At 44.2% G+C, this 23,596-nt stretch overlaps 1 protein-coding gene across 1 annotated transcript in view; it reads left to right on the forward strand.

The window, feature by feature from the left end:
• The first annotated feature begins 4,543 nt into the window (after positions 1 to 4,543).
• The window catches only part of DNMBP (dynamin binding protein), a 124,732-nt gene continuing 105,679 nt past the window's right edge, over positions 4,544 to 23,596 (forward strand). The window contains exon 1 of the mRNA XM_069753972.1: positions 4,544 to 4,608. The gene's annotated coding sequence lies outside the window, so the exon portion shown is untranslated. The remainder of the gene's footprint in view (positions 4,609 to 23,596) is intronic.

The following is a 23,596-nucleotide window of genomic DNA, read 5'->3' on the forward strand; positions in this document are numbered from 1 at the left end:
AGAGGGAAGCGAGGCTTGCTGTAGACAAGAGAACAAGAACTGCTTCCTCAAGAGCCAATGAACTTTCTGAGGAGAGGGAAGCGAGGCTTGCCCGCAAGAGACCAAGAGCTGCTTCCTCAAGGGACAATTAACTTTCTGAGAAGAGGGAAGCGAGGCTTGCAGACATGAAAATAAGAGCTGCTTCCTCAAGAGCCAAAGAACTTTCTGAGGAGGGGGAAACGAGGCTTGCAAACAAGAAAACAAGAGCTGCTTCCTCAAGAGCTAATGAACTTTCTGTGGAGAGGGAAGCGAGGCTTGCAGACAAGAGAACGAGAACTGCTTCCTCAAGGGCCAATGAACTTTCTGAGGTGTTGAAATATATGTTGTGAAATGCTTCTATTAGCTTAGTTTTTGCCTTTTAATAATTACATTTCTATCTATTTGTTTTGTGGCTTTTGTGTGCAGAATAAATTTTATTCTATTTTGCTAACAGCAGTTATTAACCCAGGTGAAGCCGGGTAGTACAAGTTTTATTATATAATTGGGTGGTCTCAACTTTTGCACCTTTTGGGGACAAATTATTTGTTTTTACATAACACCTTAACGCCACCCCGTTTGGTGCGTGCCCCGGCGATGAGCCAGCACCTTTTCCGGCACATGATAGCTGATCTGATCACCTGACATGTGCCTGAAACAGCCGTGGGTGGAATCGCAATTCACTCGCTACTGTTTACATGTTAAATGCTGCGGTAAAACGTTGACAGCGGCATGTAACATACACGTGCAGGAAGCGCGTCATTATCTCCTCCCATCATCGCCCGTGTTACATGACCCTGGGTCACTGGTGGGTTGGCGTGACAACCCTTGGTTAGCAGGTGACCCCGGTGGTTGTCATTGCTAGATCGCTATGAGTGGTTGGCGCTCATACCAAGTGAGCATATTTGCTCTATGTAGAAGAGGCGATCGGACACCTGCAGCTTTTAGTCTCCCATGGAGACTATTGAAGCAAGTAAAAAGTAAAAAAAAATGTTTTTAAAAATATTGCAAAAAAAAAAAAAGAAGAAGTTTAAATCACCCCCCTTGGCCCCATTCAAAATAAAACAATAGAAAAAAATAAAAAATACACATATTTGGTATCGCTGCGTTCAGAATCACCATATCTATCAATATATAAAAAGAATTAATCTAATTGGTAAACAGAGTAGCGAAAAAAAATTAAAATGCCAGAATTACATTATTTTGATCGCTGCAACATTGCAATAAAATGCAATAACAGGCGATCAAAAGATCGTATCTACTCTAAAATGGTATAAATGAAAATGTCATCTCGGCATGCAAAAAATAAGTACTCACCCGTCCCCAGATCCCAAAAAATGGAGACGCTACAGGTCTCGGAAAATAGCGCCACTTTTTTTTAAATCAAATTTTGGATTTTTTTTTCCACGACTTAACCCCTTAAGCCCCTTAAGCCGTAGCAGATGTATCTAGATAATGGCATTTATACAGCATCCACTTGATGTTAAAGTGAATGAGCTGCAATACCTGGCACCGCCCATGGATAGGAGTGGCGCTGTTCTTCAATAAAATCCCATTTCCTCTAATTTTAGACAATCCAGTAGGCAAATATAAATGAGGGCTGTCCAAATGTCTAATGAAACAAGAATCAGGAATTTTGGATCTTAAAGGGAATCTGTCACCTGATTTTTGGCCTGAAAGCAGCGGCCACCGCCATTAGGGGCTTATCTGCAGGCAGCATTACAGAATGCTGTACAGAAGCCCCTGGGGTTGGTGGTCGCAGCTTATAGGCCAAACTCGGGGTGACAGATTCCCTTTAAGATCCCAGGAGATAAATGATGATACCGGTTTTTGGCTGCAGATTATCCTCACTCTGAGTCAGTGCTATGACAATGCATGTGTAAGGCCGGGTTCACATTAGCGTTTCTGTGCGCAGCGTATCATCTGCATGCGCAGGTGCATGCCAAAACACATGCAAATGCACGCTTACGCTGCGGTTTTACTCCGCATGATCTTACGCATGACGGCAAAAAAAAAGCTGCGTGTGCATGCGTTTGTATGCGTTTTGTCATGCGTTTGCATGGTTTATGCGCATGGTGGAGGTGGTGAAATCATTTCTGGACATGTGCAGTCTGAAGTACGCATGTGTATTGAACGCATGCGTACTCATGTCCTTGCATACAATGCGTTCCCATAGACAGCAATGCTTTGTTTTGACGCACTCATCCGCATGCGGATGATTGCGCAATATTTGACGGTTAAAAAAATGCAGCATGTTGCATTCGCCGGACACCGCGAAACTACGCATGCGTACGCATCCGTATGCAAACACATGTTCCTGCGTATCCCCATGTTAAAGATATGTACGCATGACGCATGCAGATCTATGTGGAGCGTACGCTGCGCACAGAAACGCTAATGTGAACCCAGCCTCGGGCAGGTGAATGGGGGAAGATGAGTTATTCCTCACTGGCCCATCCATAAGCATGAAGACACCCCTTGACCTTGCTGGGGCAGTGCACTGCTTAATGTAGACTGTAGCTGCTGCAGAACATCTTTTTTTTAAAGATTCCTTCCATATCATTATTTGTTAGAAAGCCTCCTTACAAAAAGAGGTTCTGCAGAAGCTGTGAACCTAGCCTTAGAGATGAGCGACTAATAGTTTTACATAACGTTGCGTCAAGCCCACAAATCAGAAGAGGGGCCACGGATATTAGCAAGGAGATGATAGATCTGGTGGTCACGGACTACTGATGTGGCCACTGGACCAGGATCCTGCGAATCGATTCACTCATCTCTAGAAAATGGACTGCAAATTTGTAAAAAAAAACAAACACTTATTTAAGAGGTTCTGCAGCAGCAGTGCTTTTTCATTATACCCGTGTTAAAAAAAATCATGGACGGATATAGATAGATAGATGATAGATAATAGATAGATAGATAGATAGATAGATAGATAGATAGATAGATAGATAGATAGATAGATAGATAGATAGATAGATAGATAGATAGATAGATAGATAATATATAGATAGATAGATGATAGATAATAGATAGATGATAGATAATAGATAGATGATAGATAATAGATAGATAGATAGATAGATAGATAGATAGATAGATAGATAGATAGATAGATGATAGATAGATAGATAATAGATAGATAGATAGATAGATAGATAGATAGATAGATAGATAGATAGATAGATAGATAGATAGATAATAGATAGATCATGGATAGATAGATAGATAGATAGATAGATAGATAGATAGATAGATAGATAGATAGATAGATAATAGATAGATCATGGATAGATAGATAGATAGATAGATAGATAGATAGATAGATAGATAGATAGATAGATAGATAGATAGATAGATAGATAATAGATAGATGATAGATAGATAGATAGATAGATAGATAGATAGATAGATAGATAGATAGATAGATAATAGATAGATCATGGATAGATAGATAGATAGATAGATAGATAGATAGATAGATAGATAGATAGATAGATGATAGATAATAGATAGATAGATGATAGATAATAGATAGATAGATAGATAGATAGATAGATAGATAGATAATAGATAGATAGATAGATAATAGATAGATGATAGATAGATAGATAGATAGATAGATAGATAGATAGATAGATGATAGATAGATAATAAATAGATAGATAGATAATAGATAGATACTAAATAGATAGATAGATAGATAGATAGATAGATAGATAGATAGATAGATAGATAGATAGATGATAGATAATAAATAGATAGATAGATAGATAGATAGATAGATAGATAGATGATAGATAGATAGATAGATAGATAGATAGATAGATAGATAGATAGATAATAGATAGATAGATAATAGATAGATAGATAGATAGATAGATAGATAGATAGATAGATAGATAGATAATAGATAGATAGATAATAGATAGATAGATAGATAGATAGATAGATAGATAGATAGATAGATAGATAATAGATAGATAATAGATAGATAATAGATAGATAATAGATAGATAGATAGATGATAGATAGATAGATAGATAATAGATAGATCATGGATAGATAGATAATAGATAGATAGATAGATGATAGATAGATAATTGATAGATAATAGATGATTGATAGATAAGATTTATTTTAAGTTTCCAAAGTTTCCGGACTGTCGAGGAATTTGTGGACGGGTGAGAGGACAGCTCTGGAGCAGGCGGATGGGGGGCAGGGGGATCCCGGGCAGGGAGGGGGCGGAGGATCCCGGGCAGGGGGGGAGGAGGATCCCGGGCAGGGGGGGGGCGGAGGATCCCGGGCAGGGAGGGGGCGGAGGATCTCGGGCAGGGAGGGGGCGGAGGATCCCGGGCAGGGGGGGAGGAGGATCCCGGGCAGGGGGGGAAGAGGATCCCGGGCAGGGGGGGAGGAGGATCCCGGGCAGGGGGGGCGGAGGATCCCGGGCAGGGGGGGCGGAGGATCCCGGGCAGGGAGGGGGCGGTGTCATGACTCGCTCCGGGCGGGGCTCATTCTGGCCAGACTCACTTGTTGGAGCCTCCAAGAAAGTGACAGGCTGCCCGGGGAAGACGCGCTGACAGCGGGGAGCAGGTAGGGAGACCCCCCAGAAAGGCCAGAGAGGGGAGAAGGAGCTGGGGGCAGAGAGGAGGAGGAGGAGGACCGGGCAGACATGAACTTCTCTGCAAGGTGGAGGAGGCGCAGGCTGCCAGCAGCTACAGATGCAGCAGAGCTCAATGTGTCATTTAATACTTGGAATTGTCAGATTTTCCACAGCCGCAGTGTTGTGAGTGTAGCTGCAGTCCTATGTAAAAACACAAAAAACACGCTCAAGTGAGCCAAATCAGCTCTGCTACATGTGTACTGTAGAGATGGCAGTAATATCCCCCAGCCAGGCGAGGTGGGACACTGTATAGTGCCAATATCTAACTATTATTATTATTCTGTTATGGATGGTTTACATCCTAAATACTATGCGTAAAAGTATTTCCATAGATTTTCAGCTTCTATTCCTGACACTATTCTCATTATTACTATTCTCATTTCCAGCCTCGTCTCTACCATCTTATTATTTATTACTATCATTCTTGGGCTCCATTCACACGTTTCCTTTTTTTACCTCAGTGTACCATGAACTATTTTCCTCATCTGTGTCGTCCCTTTTGCACTTTTTTTCTCATCCATTTTTACAATGTTTGAGGGAAACTTGCTGAACTTTTATTTCTCTGTCGATTCTTGACAATGGATCAGTTAAAACGGATGAAACGCGGATGGATAAAATGTTGTAAAATGAATGTCTTTTATTTCTCACGATTTTTTTTTTTATGTCCGAGCATGATCTGTAAAATGAATAATAAGATGTCCTGAGTCTCACGGATCGGATACAAGGATCTGTGTTTAAGGCTCGTTCATACGTCCAATTTTCACGTACGAGTGCCGTCCATTGTTTTCACAGTTAGCACTTGTACTTATCATATTTTCTGGGGCCTTTCATGCATCTGTGATTTTTTTTTTGGGGGGGGGGGGGGCGGACTGCACGGTCCACAGAAAATTGCAAAGACGTATCCAATTTTGATAATGGGACACCAGTATTGGGGATCATTGAGAAAAGCGTATTTTCTGTCCGTATGTTGAAAGGATCACACACACCAGCGTGCAGACCAACGCGAGTGGATGGGGCCGTTTACATGAATGTGATTTATAAGGACTGATGGTCCGTGTGTGGAAAAGATGCCGTATGCACAACTTTGATCATTTTTTCGGATTAGTTTTTTTTTTTTTAACTTTTGTATAGTCTTTTAATTCTTGTATAAAACTGGATGCCATACAGATGCCAAAAATGGACACATGGGTGACAATGCGGATGAAAACACATTCTTATTTTTTACTGGATGATTTTTCATCCAGCCTTCTACCCTTTGGGGTCCAGGTCCTTAGACGTTAGATGCAGTGGTCCAGCTGAATACCACCCTACTGCGGAGCTTGGATGCAGCGCGTACAGCTCTTTGCCTCCTTGTGTTCCCAGATTGACAGGTTACCTATACACAACAAATGGCGTCTTTCTATTTTGGAAGCCATGTCCCCAGATTTCTCGCGCTTTGCAAGTGTCAGGCCTGATAAATATGGCTTTCAGCCTGAACCATGTCACCGACCGATAGTCGCAACGCGCAAGTAGTCAGATCGTACGACAAGGAGATGGCGTCGTACCGGAGCCGGCCTGGGCCACGGGCTTTTACCGGTCACCACTTCTTGTTCACGGTTGTAGCTCAAGAATGCGTCACCGTCAATATGACTTTTCTCTTAAGCTACGTTCACACTAGCGTCGTACGACGCACGTCGCAATGCGACGTTGCGACGTACCGACGCATACTGTGCAAGCGCCGCACAACGGGGGCAGCGGATGCAGTTTTTCAATGCATCCGCTGCCCCATTCTGAGCTGCGGGGAGGAGGTGGCGAAGTTCCGGCCGTGCATGCGCGGTCGGAAATGGCGAACACGACGCACCAAAAAACGTTACATGCAACGTTTTTTGGTTTCGACGGTCCGACGCAACCGCCGCACAATGGTTGCGACGTGTGGCAAAGCGTCGCAATGCGTCGCTGATGTTAGTCTATGGAGAAAAAACGCATCCTGCAAGCAATTTTGCAGGATGCGTTTTTTCTCCAAAACGACGCACTGCGACTTGCGTCGTGCGACGCTAGTGTGAAAGTAGCCTTAGGTTGCAAAATTTAGTTTCCTAGAGAATCTAAGTTTCATCCTGTGACCTGTTACATCATGGGCCTTGCAGGACATGGACATCTATGGGGGCTTATTTTTTATACTTAAACCACTGTTCTAGCAGACAAAAAGGACAGGAGCGACCTATAGAGTATTATGTTGTTAAATGAGAATTTGATAACAGAGAGCAACAGCTTAAGTGCTCACTTTATTTTCTTTAATTAAAGGGGTTGGCCACCACTTTAGCGGCCCCAGAGCCCCGTGTAAACTAAAAACACTATATACTCACCTTGGCATTGTATCTGCATTATATTATGTCACATGAACGCTGCAGCCTATCACCTGGATGAAGTGTAAGCGCTGCAGCCCATCAGTAGCCACAGCTGTGCTCATGTAACATAATGAACGTTGGTAGACACAGCGCCGCTCCAGAAAAGAAGTACACAATGATTTTGTTTTGCATGGGTGCCTTTAAGAAGGGGTTGTCCTAGTAGTGAACAATCCCTTTAAAAGGGGAAGGTTTGTTACAGTAGTAACAATAGCTGCACAAATATTTTCTCCTGTCTTTTAAAACAATGTATGGGTGGATACAATGTATCAGTCTGAAGTCCAGAGTTCCAGAGATGCAAAGTTCTCGTTATGTTTCGACTTATTCGTGGGGAACAGCGATCCCTGGAATAAATCCCTGATCACAGTCGTCACTTGGAGCTTCTTGGGAGGGAGGTTGAGACAAAACCACGAAAGGATAGAGCATGCGGCATGCAAACCCTAAAAATATGCGATTCCTTAGGGTGGATCACAGGGGCTGTAACTTTACACCGCTGACAAATCAGCAGCAAATGTATTCTGTGTGGAGTTTTGTGCAGATTTCACTCTTAGTAATTTTGTGACTTTTTTTCCCCAAAGCAAATCAGCCTCAAAGATGTCTGGATTTTGCAGCAGATTTGCCAGTGATGTAAATTACAGCTCATGTGAATCCCCCCAGTATGGCATACGGACGGTGATAACCCGTGAGACGGCCCCTCTGATGGATCTGTGTGATTTGGACGTCACATTACAAAAACCCCAATCTATTTTCTGCACAGAAAAAGCTGCACAAACCATCACATGTAGCCACAGCCTAATAAACCATTACTGTCTCAAAATCATAAATGTTAAAATTGCAAAGTTCTGGGAAAAGCGAGCAACTTTGCATTTTGTTGATTAAATCTATTCTCCGTTTTCAAGAATGATCCAATTTTAAATATTATTTAGTGCTCATAACCTAGGTGACCGGCCGCATATGCAGTCCATCTCCCATGCAAGCTGTCGTCTGTGTAGCTGGCTGCATCGCTGGATCCCTCGATGCTGTAGAATCCAAGCTGCCTCTGTTGCCGCATCAGACAGCTGCAACCCTGCCACTGGTCCAAACTGTCAGTCATCATGAACATCAAGTTGTGTCGCCCAGCCTGGGCAGTGGGGTACTCTGTACCGGGTCCGGTCTCAAAGGGGAATGTCACAGTGGCTGCGACCCGGTCAGTGGCCCTGGGGCTCAGCGTTAAAGGGGAAAATGTTTGAGTCTGTTGTGACGCCACCTGTGGTGTTTGGTCAGTAGTGAGACCAACGCTTCGTTGAAGGGGTCCCCTGGAGGATGTTGTGGCAGCACGGGTGTTACACTTCATCCAGGTGAAGCGGGGTCCCCAGGGGTCCTAAGGTTTGTGGCCAAAATGATGGTATGTGCCAATGAATAAATGGAAGAGACAAGCTGTAAGTCTTTACCTGGTTTACTGTAGTTGGCAGGGTACCAGGCATGGATGATGGTGGTCCGGCCGGTTCAGAGGCAATGGAGGGTTCCCTTGTTCCAGTAGAGGTCCGTGAGCCTTTCCATCTTGCTGTATGTGAGGTCCCCCTGCTGCCTGAAGCTTCCTGCAGAGTCCTCTATTCCCCTTGTCCTGAGACGGGTACCTGCATGACGGGCAGCATGAGCTGTTTTACAGGGACTCTATCATGCCCCAGGCTCCTCAGGTGTGGTGTGGAAAATGCCTGTTTGATCTTATGCCCTCCGGTTCTGCCAAGTGTCATACAGTTCCACTAAGGCCTCGGGCTCCCGGTACCCAGCTACTGCGCTTTGAGGGTGCCTGGTCACAGTTCCTCTCTGAGCCCTCTTCCTCTCCTTTGCTCCTTCCCTTCCGGCTCCTCCACATCCAACCCTCCAGGTTGTTTCTCCTTTCCCAGAGGCTGCAGCTCCCTCGTGGCTGCCAGGCCTCTCACGTTTGCTCCAGACGTCCTTCCACTTCAGTCTCTGTCCAACTAGCCTAACTCCTCCTCCTCCAGGTTAGGATACATGTAGCCTGGGGAAGCTCCCCTGAATCCGGGTATTGAGCTCCCCCTCCTGGCCTGGATTCAGAATGTGTTGCATGTGTGTGCCTTACCTGGTGAAGAGAACTCCATTGCCTCCGAGCATGACATCACCTTCCCCAATGGAAAAGCAACATCACTGCAGCAACCGTTTATCTGGGGTGCTGCACACCTCTTTGCAAGCAGGAAGCTGAGAGGCTGGGGAGCAGTGCGCTCCTGAAGACCGGCATTGAGACAATCCCTTTAATATAAACCAGCAGTGTAGCCAAATATTTAAGTGCACATTCCCACTTAAAGGGAACCTGTCACCCCGTTTTTTGAGATTGAGCTATAAATACTGTTAAATAGGGCCTGCGCTGTGTGTTCCTATAGTGTATGTAGTGTACCCCGATTCCCTATGTATGCTGAGAAATAACTTACCAAAGTCGCCGTTTTCGCCTGTCAATCAGGCTGGTCAGGTCGGGAGGGCGTGGTGACATCGGTGGTTCTTCCTCAGCTTTACGTTGGTGGCGTAGTGGTGTAGTGGTGAAGACACAGCGCGCGATCTGCGCTGTAATCCCTTGCATCGGTGGGGGCGGCCATCTTCCTGGGGCCGCGCGTGCGCAGATCGAGTGCTCTGCTGCACGGGGCTTCAGGAAAATGGCCGCGGGATGCCGCGCGTGCGCATTAGAGATCGCGGCGGCCATTTTCCCAAAGCCGAGATGCAAACTCGGCTTTGGGAAAATGGCCGCCGCGATCTCTAATGCGCACGCGCGGCATCCCGCGGCCATTTTCCTGAAGCCCCGTGCAGCAGAGCACTCGATCTGCGCACGCGCGGCTCCAGGAAGATGGCCGCCCCCACCGATGCAAGGGATTACAGCGCAGATCGCGCGCTGTGTCTTCACCACTACACCACTACGCCACCAACGTAAAGCTGAGGAAGACCCACCGATGTCACCACGCCCTCCCGACCTGACCAGCCTGATTGACAGGCGAAAACGGCGACTTTGGTAAGTTATTTCTCAGCATACATAGGGAATCGGGGTACACTACATACACTATAGGAACACACAGCGCAGGCCCTATTTAACAGTATTTATAGCTCAATCTCAAAAAACGGGGGTGACAGGTTCCCTTTAATTATTTTCCATCTATCTCTGCCCTTCTTTGGTTCTATAAAGCCAGAGCTGTCAATCAAGAGAGTGGAGATAAAGAAAAAACAAGCAGGTGGGAAGGTGGGCTTAAAGATTTGGCCACGCCGAAGGTTCCCCGAGCACCTGTACTTTGTTTGAACAGTCATTCTGTGGTGACAGTTTCCCTTTAATTTCACTAAGTTTTAGTCTGTAACCTTCATTTTTTTATTTTATTTTCCCATTCCTGATTTGCATTTTGAAGCCCGATCCAAGTTGCAGATTTCTCTTGTGGGAGTGTCTCTCCCAGTAATACAGGCTGGATGAGAGCTCAGTCTGTGTCCAGGGTGCTGCTGTCTTCATTAGTTCATATCGGCACTGCTTCTAGTCTATTCTGCACTTATTTCCTCTGTGTGCTTTGCTCCTTAGGTCGGGTGCCCACGATCTGTAAATAGCAGCGCTTTGGACGCAGCGCATTTTCGCTGCGTTTTATCTGCATGTGTTCACTGAATAATATGGATTTACCACATTCAATACATTCTATTAATTTAATTTCTGTAGCGGAGACTAGCGTCTCTGTAAGAGAAATTGCCATGCCGTCTTGAAAGACATGCCGCATGTCAGTGTTCGTGGGTGAGCCGCGGGCGTCCGTGGGTGCATAGTGGAGATGGGATTTCTAGAAATCCCATCCACTATGCTGTTACATCTGGCCACTTCGGGTTTGACGCTGCATAAGTTCCTAGCGTCAAAACCGCAGCAATTCCTGATCGTGAGCACGTATAGCCTGTTTCTTGAGACTATACATGCTTTCTCCCCTCTCAACAGAGGGAAAATGAGTACAGATCTCTATAATTAACGATATGGAGTTGAAACAGTGGGGAGAGCCTTCAGAACCAGGAGCTCTGATGAATTTGTTACATTTTTGCAGAGCACTCAGCTAGATAAAGGAGTTACACTAATGGAGGTTATTTAGAAATTGTGATGGGTACTTAGTACTATCCCGCTACAGTTTCATGTTATTGGCAGCACATGTCCTGTTCACACCAGGTGAAGCGCCACTGATAACCTTTTTTGTATTTATTTGCTAGAATGTTTATACCTGTGAGCATTGAGGAACTGGCGGACCCCCACAGGACTGGTGCCCATGGAGGTGTCAGTACATAGACCACCAGCTAGATTCTGTCTCAGATTTTCTTACTGGAGAAGTATTGTATCTCTGTACACACAGTGGATTTTCTGCAACTGATTTGCATATGGAAAATCTGCTCCCTGTTACATTTCCAGCGAAGTCAATATGATTTCCATCTCATCAATACAGAGAAAATCGTCATAAGATACTGACCGCTGGTTGGAGTTGTTTCTGCAGATTTCACACTTTGCAGTGCGAGTCCGTGGCGTTTCCTCTAAGAAATCTACAACCATTACCGCCATGGATATTCCATTGTGAAAAATCCACAGTGTATCAGTCCTTTGTCAATGTGTTCTAAGGCCATATTCACACTGACTCACTGAGGTTTTTTTTTTTTTCTTCAAGCGTTCAAAAACCATGCGTTTTCAAGCAGAAACTGTTTCAGTAATCTTTCCTCTTTGGGGGGAGGCTTTAGAATAGTTTTTGTTTTTTACCATTTTTTTTTTACAGCCATTTGATTGAAAAATGCTTAATTTGGAGCAGATTCCTTCACGATCAACCATTTTCTTTCTTTTCACCAAGAATTTAACAAAACCTCTTCAAAGGGGGGGAAAAAGCTCCAAAAACTCCTCACATGAACAGCAAAGAAGATTTGCCTTAGAAATGAAGAAAAATAAATTTCCAAGAGTTTTTGTAAGCTGTTTTTGAGTATTTTTGGAGAGTTTTTCCTGAAAAACCTCAGTGTGAACATAACCTAAAGAGGAATTTTGATTTTAAGATCATTGTAAGTTTTTTTTTGCAAATTTTAGCACTTGGACGTCGGTAGCCTCACACTTCTTATTCCAACCCTTGACATTTATGACCGCTTCTTGTTCTTGCCCATATTCTACAGGAAAATACAAATCTCGATGGCTGCAAACCCTTTTCTGCTTATCCTGGGTATAGGACTTTGGTCTTTGGGAGAGTTTTTCCCATTAACAACATTTTTTTTGATAAGTGGAGTCCGACCATTGTGCTATAGTGCATGATATGCGCCCGTGGGGGTAGTCCTGTCCACATGTGACCATTGCTCTATTTTACCATTCATACTGGGAACACTGGACCCCAACTGGTCCTTCTAATATCACTCATCCCGGCCGATCTCTCTACTATTGATGGTCATCCAGCCGTCATGGAGGACGGACACATCCTTGTGTTATGGGAGTTGGTTGATTGTTTTACTAGAACTGATGGGAGGATTTACTAGAGTTATTGCTCCCGGGATTATGGCCACCAGGGATTTTCTGCAGCACGGGTCCCATCCTTGTGACTCTAGGAACTGTAATGATGATCGACAGTGAAATAAGTCATAATCGGATGATCGTTCAGGTTTCTTCGGCCTCCCCTGGAGAAGGTACTAAGCCGTGTCGGTGCTTCAGCGCTTGCTCCTCGCCGCTCACCTCGACTTGTGTATTAAAATAGACCGGCACATGTCTGATCCCATCTGCAAGATAATCTGCCTCCTTCCAGGAGGGCTGGAGAATGGCTGCGTCATTGTTTTCAGTCTTGTGATGTCCAGGTTAGGAAGCCATATTCTCATACTTCCTATTAATATATGGGGTCCTCTGTTTGGGATCTCCTCTCTTGGCCTTTTTCGGAGAACGGTTGTATAGAGTTTTTCTCGCTCTGGAGGACCCGACCTGTCCTGTATTACACAAAGTCATTGATTAGATTAGGCAATGTGTAATGCTTCACTTTCCCTGTGGGGGCACTGCAGGAAAACTGAACACTTACAGGCAGGGTTCCTAACAGATTACAAGTGATTGCTGAGGGTCATAGGAGGAGGACACTTTTTGATGATTTTATTGGTGAAGGACCCATCTAACAAGTCAGCCCACTGCTGTCTGCTTGCCCCCCAGGCCAAAGTTTGCCAGCCAGCCCCTGTCAGTTATCCAATAATAAATTATGTGGAATTGCAGAATAACAATTGTCAAGACTTTTTGTAGATGTCAAATGCCAAACAGAAAAATGCTATGACTTATTCTGCCACTTCCGTTCCCCCCCAAGTTGCAGACATGCACTGCCAACCCCTCTCGCCCAACTGTTCATGGTGCTTTGCATACCTCCTAGATGTTTTTTTTTTTTTTTTAATATGTGTAGGAAGGACATAAAATGGCCTCGGAATGGGGAATCAAGTCCTGTGATGTCCAGTGTGAGTATGCTTTCTGGGTGACTTCCTTATGACATAATGGGGAACAATATACAAAGTGTTTGGCTTTAGGAGACCGCCCCTTTAAGGCCATAAACTGTAACAAAGCCTAGTGATACAGGGATCAGAGGGAAGGATGAGGAAATCATGTTTTGTTTTGTTTTTTTTTCTATTTCTTTATGGCTTTTGGAGAGAATTGGCTTCATTGTTTAGCTGCAGTTCTAGCCTTGAATAATATGATCCATCTCGGGAGTCTGGGTCTGTTCCTATGATGGTTCTTGAGGACGGCCGCGCTGACTTGTTGGGCGGCTGCAGCAGTAGATCTTCACCTTAGTCATTGATTATTATGCAAATATGTCTAATTATCTGTGTTATCTGTCACAATTCTAGTTACACCTGTGAATCGGTTTATGTATTTCCCACGTTGCATCATTTGGATTATTGAGCAATATTTCTTTAACCCCTGAATTGAATCAGCTGTTTCTTCCGAGACCCCCATACACAGGAACAGTCAGCTCTGCTCAGAGCCCCTGTGTTGTGTATGAGAGAGACACTGTCGGGCTCCTCTGGCGGGAGCTTATCTCCCAGAGAGCAAAAGTATCGGCTGGATCCTTCTCTACCCCGACAGTGGATGTGAGGTGGGTGGGAGGCCCCTATACACTGCTGAATCCTTGTCTCCCCGATAGATAATGTGGGGAGGTTGGAAGACCCCTATACACTGTTAAAACCTTCTCCCCCCGCCATTCCCGACAGATGATGCGGGGTGTGTGAGAGGGGAGGGCCCCATACATTGCTGAATCCTTCTCTCCCCCGACAGATGATATGCGGTGGGTGGGAGGCCCCTATACACTGCTAAATCCTCTTCCCCGACAGATGATACGCGGTGGGTGGGAGGCCCCTATACACTGCTAAATCCTTCTATCCCCCAACAGAAGATGTGAGGTGGGTGGGAGGCCCCTATACACTGCTAAATCCTTCTATCCCCCAACAGAAGATGTGAGGTGGGTGGGAGGCTGGGTGGGAGGCCCCTATACACTGCTAAATCCTTCTCTTCCCCGACAGATGATACGTAGTGGATGGGAGGCCCCTATACACTGCTAAATCCTTCTCTCCACCGACAGAAGATGTGAGGTGGGTGGGAGGCCCCTATACACTGCTAAATCCTTCTATCCCCTGACAGAGGATGTGGGGTGTGTGATAGGGGAGGCCCCCATACACTGCTAAAGCCTTCTCTCCCCCGACAGATGATGTGTGGTGGGTGGGAGGCCCCTATACACTGCTGAATCCTTCTCTCCCCTGACAGATGATTTGGGGTGGGAAGCCCCTATACCCTGCTTAATCCTTCTTTCCCTGACAGATGATGTGGGGTGGGTGGGAGGCCCCCATTCACTGCTTAATCCTTCTATCCCCTGACAGATAATGTGGTGTATGTGAGAGGCCCCTTTAAACTGCTAAATCCTTCTCTCCCCTGACAGATGATGTGTGGTGGGTGGGAGGCCCCCATACACTGCTTAATCCTTCTCTCCCCAACAGATGATGTGTTGCCCCCATTCACTGCTTAATCCTTCTATCCCCTGACAGGTGATGTGGGATGGGTGGGAGGCCACTATGCACTGCTTAATTCTTCTCTTTGACAGATGATATGAGGTGGGTAGGAGGCCCCTATACACTGCTGAATCCTTCTCTCCCTGACAGATGATGTGGGGTGGCTGGGGTTCACCTATACACTGCTGAATCCTTCTCTCCCCCGACAGATGATGGGAGGTGGGTGGGAGGCCCCCCATACACTGCCGGATGATCCCTGCGGATTCTGCTGACTTTAGTCTGTGTATGGTGGTATTCTACTTGTGTAACAATTTTGCTTGGGTCACCCTCCTATCCACTCCATTAAACCCCACCACGAACTAGAAAAAAAATTGCCCCAGGGTCCGGTCTCTTCTATGTGACTGGATCAATGGTGTGTGTGTAATCACTGGCCCATTTACTGCATATGGGAGCTGTGGTCACAAAAACACCACATATGTCCTTTGTGGGATGACGCCTTTGGGTCACTTATTTTCCTAACTGATCTAAAAAGTCATCTGTTTGATTAATAAATCCCCTACAGGGGGATTATTATTATTATTATTATTTTTTTTTTTTTTGAACAGCGCCACCCTTGACTATGGGCATTGTCTGGTATTGCAGCTCAGCCCACTCCATTTTAAAAGGAAGATTGGCAACTCTTACTCACACGCCAGTGACAAGAGCAGAGGGTCAGTTGAGAAAAATCACAGATGGTAAAAATGTTTTCGATTGGAGTTGGCGTTTTGTACGGCTGCGGCACATCCCCGTGTCCTTTGTACGTCATCATTGTATTACCGGCTGGAGAGGAGGTTCCGGGTCTTTAACATTTCATGAATTGTCTGTAATATGTAGTGTCGTTGTAGCTGGTAAGCCGCGCTCCTACGACATTGACGGGTCCATTGTACGACGCGCTGCCCACTGCTGCCAGTGACGGCTGCGGCCATAAATCGGCCTTTGTCACTGGGGTTCTCGCACTATTCGTTATTATGAGGCCGTGTGGGTTTTATCAGCGTATTCTGCTGTTCATGGACTGGGAAGAAGGTCCTGCCATTTCATACAAGGAATAGATGATAGGAGGATGTGGGACCGCGGTTATTGTGCGACAATGTAAGGGGGAAAACTCTTACATCAATGATAATTGCGTCCCTGACAAATTCTGCTTGTAACCCCACGTACGTTATGATTTTGGGGGCAGCGACTTGGCCCGAGCGTCAGGTAACTGCATCTGGAGAGATACTTTTATAGCACCACATGTACCCTAGACAGGGTCTAACATTAACTGCTGGGCTTTCTAGGCAGCTGCTGTGATCTGAGGTCACTGAAGGGAGGAGGAGGAGGAGGTGAGCTGTGACATCACCTATTGTGAATGGTGGATCCTGTGTTATCTACTGTATATAGAGGTGATATCAGTCATTGTACAGGAGGAGGAGGAGGTGAGCTGTGATATCACCTATTGTGAATGGTGGATCCTGTGTTATCTACTGGATATAGAGGTGTTGTCAGTCATTGTACAGGAGGAGGAGGTGAGCTGTGACATCACCTATTGTGAATAGTGGATCCTGTGTTATCTACTGTATATAGAGGTGTTATCAGTCATTATACAGGAGGAGGAGGTGAGCTGTGACGTCACCTATTGTGAATGGTGGATCCTGTGTTATCTACTGTATATAGAGGTGTTATCAGTCATTATACAGGAGGAGGAGGTGAGCTGTGACATCATCTATTGTGAATGATGGTTCCTGTGTTATCTACTGTATATAGAGGTGTTATCAGTCATTGTACGGGAGGAGGTGAGCTGTGACATCACCTATTGTGAATGGTGGATCCTGTGTTATCTACTGTATATAGAGGTGTTATCAGTCATTGTACAGGAGGAGGAGGTGAGCTGTGACATCATCTATTGTGAATGATGGTTCCTGTGTTATCTACTGTATATAGAGGTGTTATCAGTCATTGTACGGGAGGAGGTGAGCTGTGACATCACCTATTGTGAATGGTGGATCCTGTGTTATCTACTGTATATAGAGGTGTTATCAGTCATTGTACAGGAGGAGGAGGTGAGCTGTGACATCATCTATTGTGAATGATGGTTCCTGTGTTATCTACTGTATATAGAGGTGTTATCAGTCATTGTACAGGAGGAGGAGGTGAGCTGTGACATCATCTATTGTGAATGATGGTTCCTGTGTTATCTACTGTATATAGAGGTGTTATCAGTCATTGTACGGGAGGAGGTGAGCTGTGACATCACCTATTGTGAATGGTGGATCCTGTGTTATCTACTGTATATAGAGGTGTTATCAGTCATTGTACAGGAGGAGAAGGTGAGCTGTGACATCACCTATTATAAATCGTGGATCCTGTGTTATTTACTATAATGGGGTTACTTTCCTTTGTAATCATGACTGTGATGATAGTGAGACTGCTGAACAGTCTTATGTACAGAACAAGAAGTGAGTTTAATATTAGACTTAGTGGCCAGGGTGAAAATTGCAAGATTTTAGTGTAATTTTCAGTGTAGATAATGATATAGAAAATAAATATATATTTAAAAAAACAATTCATATAAAATTTTGATTTAGACAATGGGTCTTTTTCTGATGACACATTCCCCTCTGAGGTATTTGCACATTATGTCTTTTAGATGTGTGTGTGAACCCGGCCAAGGCTTTTCTGTATTTTGCCATGTACAATATATTTTTTTTTACGCTTTTCCGGTCATTTCCTGATCTCTTTTTGTGACGTCTTTAGCCGCCAACATGTTTCGTTTTTTTTTTCACTTGTACTATATAAACTACTTGGCTGCTTTTGTAGAGTTGTCCGGTCACTTTGTAACCGATTTGCGTCTTTGGAAACTGAAAACCTTTAAAAGAAGTTCCTGAACCTGAAGCTGTGCACAGGGAGCGAGCGGTTTTCGCATATTCATTATTTGTATTTGTTTAGTGCTTCTCGCATGGTTTCCATTGCGTTCTCACCTGAATACGACGCTGCGTGTGCACTCACCTTTATACTTGGATTAGTTGTGAGGCTCGCAAATGGGCACAAGCCATTCCGGAATATTGGACCTATTAATCCTGGCACTTGATTTAACCCCATAGATCTCAGACTAATTATGGGTTTAATAGGGATTATGGGGGATGGCCATTTATGCAGTTTACTGTCTATGAGCTTAGCGCACACACGGACTGCGTCGCCCATTCCAGGCTGAAGCAATTTTGTTAATTTGCGTCACGATTGTAATAAATTTATTAATCATCATATAAACATCCGTTAATTACCAAGTCACTGCTTATTTCAGGAGCGTAATCCTAATATTTGTGGCAGGGCTGTAATACTTCGGCTGATCGCTGGCTCCATATGAGTACGTTTTTCTTTGTATCCTCGTGTTTTCCTCGGGAACATCTGTTACTCTGCAGATTTCTCCCAAACCGCCGTCCTTTGTAATGTCACGTGATGTAGTAGACAAAGTAACCCTTTAAGTCTTTTGTTAAAGGGCAACTCCATTCCAAAAATGTAAATCCCTGCACAGATACATATCCCCACCCATAGGGGGCAGTATATAGTAGTTAGTGTTGGTGTATCCTTGGCTTTGTCAGTGCAGAAGGTAATTGATCAGAAAAGTGACAATCGCTTCTCTGATCCTAGAATACGTTCTCGGTAGTTGTCACTTCCAATCCTTTCATAGTGGATTACCCAGCAGGGGGCAGTAGGGAGCACAGAAGAAAGCGACATTTGGGGCAAAAAGACGCTGAAATCTTTGTTCTTTTCTGTTTCTTAAAGCAGATATATTATTTTGTTTGCTTATTTGCTTCCTAAATGCAAGTTGAGCAACTTTCTAATTGGTCTTCATTAAAAATGTTCTAAAAAATTGCTGATGCAAAGTCTAGCTGAGTAACATGCAAAAAATGTTACAAATCTCAGAGTTCCTGCTCAGTTCCCAATCCCTTCTCTCAGTGTTAGAGAACGCAGCCAGGAAGGTGTCGTACACAAATCCGCAGTGGAAAGGGGAGAAAGCATCTAGAGAAGGGTAGAAAAAAAACTGGCTATTGAATAGGAGAGGTAATTGCAGGATAGAAGCTGTGCCGATATGTCAGCTGCTGAAGACCTCAGAATCCTGGCTACACACAGACCTCACATCCAACCTATATTACTGGGAGTGACGCTCTAAGGCCTCAGTCAGCTGGCCATTTAAATCTGGACTGGCTGCAGCTCTCCTGACCCAAGTGTGATGGCTGCATAGAAATATTACTATTAATTATTATTATTATTATTATTGTTATTTATTTATATAGCCTCATTGATTCCATGGTGCTGTACATGAGAAGGGGTTACATCAAAATACAGATATCACTTAAAATAAACAATCTAACAATGACAGAATAATACAGAGGGACGAGGACCCTGCCCTTGCGGGCTGACATTCTACAGGATTATGGGGTAGGAAACAGTAGCTGTCACTCTCTGGACAGGAGAGCCGCCAGCCAGTCCATGGAGTGCAGTTGCGTTTTCTTTAATGTATTTACTTTTTTTATTTGATGCTTTTTTTTAGTTACAGTTTAAATCTGCTTTTAATTCATTTTTTTTTAGTACAGAAAAGCATTAATTTTGCACTTAAAAACACAACTGCATTTTACATTAGTTTTTTTCCTTGCTCCTCGTAGCAGCTAATTAAAAAAATACAACAAAAAATACACAATGGCGTCTTTCAATGCGCAGTGGGCTGGATATTTCGCACCATTGCTTCCACTTTGCTTGGACAGTTAAACGCAGCAGATTTTCTGTAAAAGAAAAAAAATGAAAAAACAAAATCCAGCTCACCATACCGACTTTCCCAAGTGCTCGGAGCACGGAACCGCTGTGTCAGGGCGTGGACGAACAGGAAAGAGAAGGAGATCCAGCTCAACGAAATAGTGAAAAATCCATAATTTATTTCACTTAAAATATAGTGAAAGGACAAAACATCAGCATACAAAAAAATTAAAACCAAGGTCAACGCGTTTCCGGTGACTAAGCACCCTTAATCAAGAAAAAAAATGCAGAATTTACTCTTTGTAGGAACATCTAATCCTTCTAGAACCTTTAAAATGTAGTGACGATGGATCTGTGTAATGTCTCCGGTTTGCCACGGTATATGGCAGTAATCTGGTTATCTACACGGCTACCGTTCTATTGTTATCAGTCAGTCTCTGAGATAGTCAGCTTTATGGTCTGGCAATCGACTATCTGACATGAGCGTTTGAAAATTATATTTATATTGTTTTTTTTTTTTTTCTTTATTTTTTAATAAAAAAATGTAGATATTTTTATTTTTTTTAATTTTTATGAATTAGGGTAATACCTCATATATCATAAATTATATACGATAGCAGGAAGACAATGTTGTGCCTCTGCACATACCAACTATGTAGATTTCTACCATCATTCACCTAAAGGTTCAACCATGAGTGGGGAATCATTTGTGGTCAAAAGCTGAGTATTTTCATTACAGAAAAATCTACCGATGAACGCTAAGGCTATGTTCACACTTTGCGGATTCCACTGCGGATTTTTCCGCAGCAGAATTCCAAAATCTGCAGTGAAAACCTGTCGCGGTTTATACTGCGGATTTATCGCGGTTTTCACTGCGGTTTCTTATGCGGATTTTCATCTGCAGTTTCCTATTGGAGCAGGTGAAAATCCGCAGAAAAGAAGTGACATGCTGCGGAATGTTATCCGCAGCGTTTCCGCGCGGATTTTTCCGCAGCATGTGCACAGCGTTTTTTGTTTCCCATAGGTTTACATTGTACTGTAAACTCATGGGAAATTGCTGCAGATCCGCAGCGGTCAAATCCGCTGCGGATCCGCAGCAAAATCCGCAAAGTGTGAACATAGCCTAAAAGGAAACTCGGAGGCCACGAATCCTGAAGACCGATGCTTTGCACACGAGTCTTGATGGTTTGTTGACCACACTCGGCTAAGCTTCGCCAAACTTTTGCAAAAGTTGGAGGAACTTTTCAAGCTTGGCGTAAAACGAGTTTTTGTTTCCAAAAATGTTACAATATTTCAAGCAGAGAACTGGCAAAGGCGTCTTGATTAATGGAGGCCAACGTATCTGATTACTCTGCTCCTGTACCGTATCTACCCCGTCCATTGTAGATGGGATCCGGAGTTGCCTCATATCGAATTATCTCATTCTTTGTTTGCTGATTTCACGGTGGTTCCAAGGGCACAAAAGCCCCAAAATGTCCCTCCGTCCTTGATTACGGTATATTGACGTGATACATCACACAGTAGTGGTTTAGAGGTGAGCAATAAGTCTTGCAATATCCCTGGAGGGCTGGAGTGGCTTTGGATTCGTTTCCACGGGTCCGATAATTTTTCTTCCCCCCCCCCCCCCCCCCTATTGAGCTACAAAAATATTAAAAGTTAAGGCTGCTAAAAAGAGGCAAAACTAAAAAAACTGTCCTGGAGATGAGGTTTTTTTAATGTGTTGGTCATTAAAGGGTTAAGCGGGGTCTGTCGCTTGCCATAAATGTATAGTTTTATTATCCGGTGTAAATGCCGCTCTTCTCCTGAATCCGGCGTTGTTTTCCTTTTCTTCCTGGGCCTCTCCTTTCCTGAGATATGGCCCCTTTTTCTCTGTGTATAAATCTAGTCTTGTTGGTCAAGTGGGCGTGGAGGACCACTCCCAGTTGTTTAATAAGATCGGATTTACGTACAAGCAAGAAGGGGCCGTATCTCAGGAACGCAGAGTCACAGAAACAAAAGGAAAACAATGCCGGGTTCAGGATTATTAGGTCTCTTCCGTTGTTTAGATAGGTACAGAGCTCCACCATAAAGGCAGCCATGACTGTCACTGCAATACCAGGCAGCGCCACAACTGCAGGGGTGGCGCTGTACCTGTTTAGCTGTATTCTGTGTAGATGTTGCACGTACGACCTGATCTCTATGCTGCAGATGACAAACTGTAAAACCGTGTGAGGGATTCTGTAAAGCCGATTCCTGTGAATACAATGTAAGGGCGACGTGAAATCTGATTGTGGATTTCCAGTTGTGGCTTTTTACACAGGATATAATTACTTATTGTTGGCTGCTGTATAGCACATCTAGGATCAGTGACGCCAGCTCTTCACTCCGTACAGACCCGGCCTGCTGACTTGTCACTGTCCTCCATGCTTTACACTGCAGCCCAGCTGGTCTCACCTGGAGGCTCTTACAGGTAAAATCTGATTTTTGATACAGAATTGACTATTAAATGCCAGGAATATCAGCTTTGTAGGCAAGTGTCCCACATAGACGAAGAAAAATCCCGCCTCAGTAAGAGGGATCTGCTGCAGCTAGACGCCATAGATCTGCTGGATCTTCTTCTTCACCTCCAATTTTGTCAGAATGAAAGTTTACTTGGCAGCAATATAAGGTCACAGTGGGGACATGTATAGATCTTTGCATGCACTTCCTCCAAATGTATCACTGTCTCTGCTGCAGCCCTCAAAATCTAAAAGGGAACCTGTCACTATGTACACGGAGTCCGAACTACGGCCGGCGCGGTATAGAGGAGAAACTGAGCAGAATAAAGATCCTGTAAAACTTGCATTTTATTCATTGCATGTATAGGAGTCCAGTGGGCGGTCCTACTAGTGATTGACAGCTATCTCTGCATGCACCTACAGGGAAGACTGTCAATCACTGACTGGGACCGCCCACTGGACTCCTCTGCATACAAATACCAGAGATTCAGTGAATAAAATGCAAGTTTTACTGAAACTTTTCCCACAATAATGACTATCTGCTCCTTCTTCTCTGTAACCTCCTGTCTGCAGATCAAATAATAGGTTCCCTTAAAGCCAACATCATTCTTAAGCCAATTGCTATCTCTCCCTGCAAGTGATCATTGCCAAAATCCCTGGTGGCCGGGGGCAGTAAAGAAGTCAATGTTGGCATTAACCCTGGTGGCCTAGTGTGGTAACTTTAAGCTGGTGTGCAGGGAATGTCACACCGAAGAAGCCTGAATACGCGAAACGCGCGTCGGGGCTCCAGTTACATGAGGTACTGATCCTCTGAATCCCCCCCTTCCCACACACACGGGTAAGAACTTTCTGCGTCCTGTATTGGCACTGTATAGTTTGGTAAGACAGCAACATTTGCTTGCAGACATATTGTATGCCAACCATTCTATAGGTAGACACTCCTTATTGATTGTTATTGACTCTGAGTAGAGTGTCATTAATGAAATGATTTATATTATGTGCCCTTGCTGGCCGCATTGAGGGAATCCGATGGAGACGCCTGTAACTGTTTTTCCTCCCCTCTTTCTCACTTGACCATATATTGTATATTAATGTGGTTATTGTATTTATATTTGTGAGTGAGTTATTAATAACATTTATATTTTTTTATATACTACAGTCATGGCCAAAAGTATTGACACCCCTGCAATTCTGTCAGATAATACTCAGTTTCTTCCTGAAAATGATTGCAAACACAAATTACCGTATATACTCGAGTATAAGCCGACCCGAGTATAAGCCGACCCCCTAATTTTGCCACAAAAAACTGG

The sequence above is a fragment of the Ranitomeya imitator genome, chromosome 2, assembly GCF_032444005.1.
Source record: "Ranitomeya imitator isolate aRanImi1 chromosome 2, aRanImi1.pri, whole genome shotgun sequence".
Taxonomy (NCBI): domain Eukaryota; kingdom Metazoa; phylum Chordata; class Amphibia; order Anura; family Dendrobatidae; genus Ranitomeya; species Ranitomeya imitator.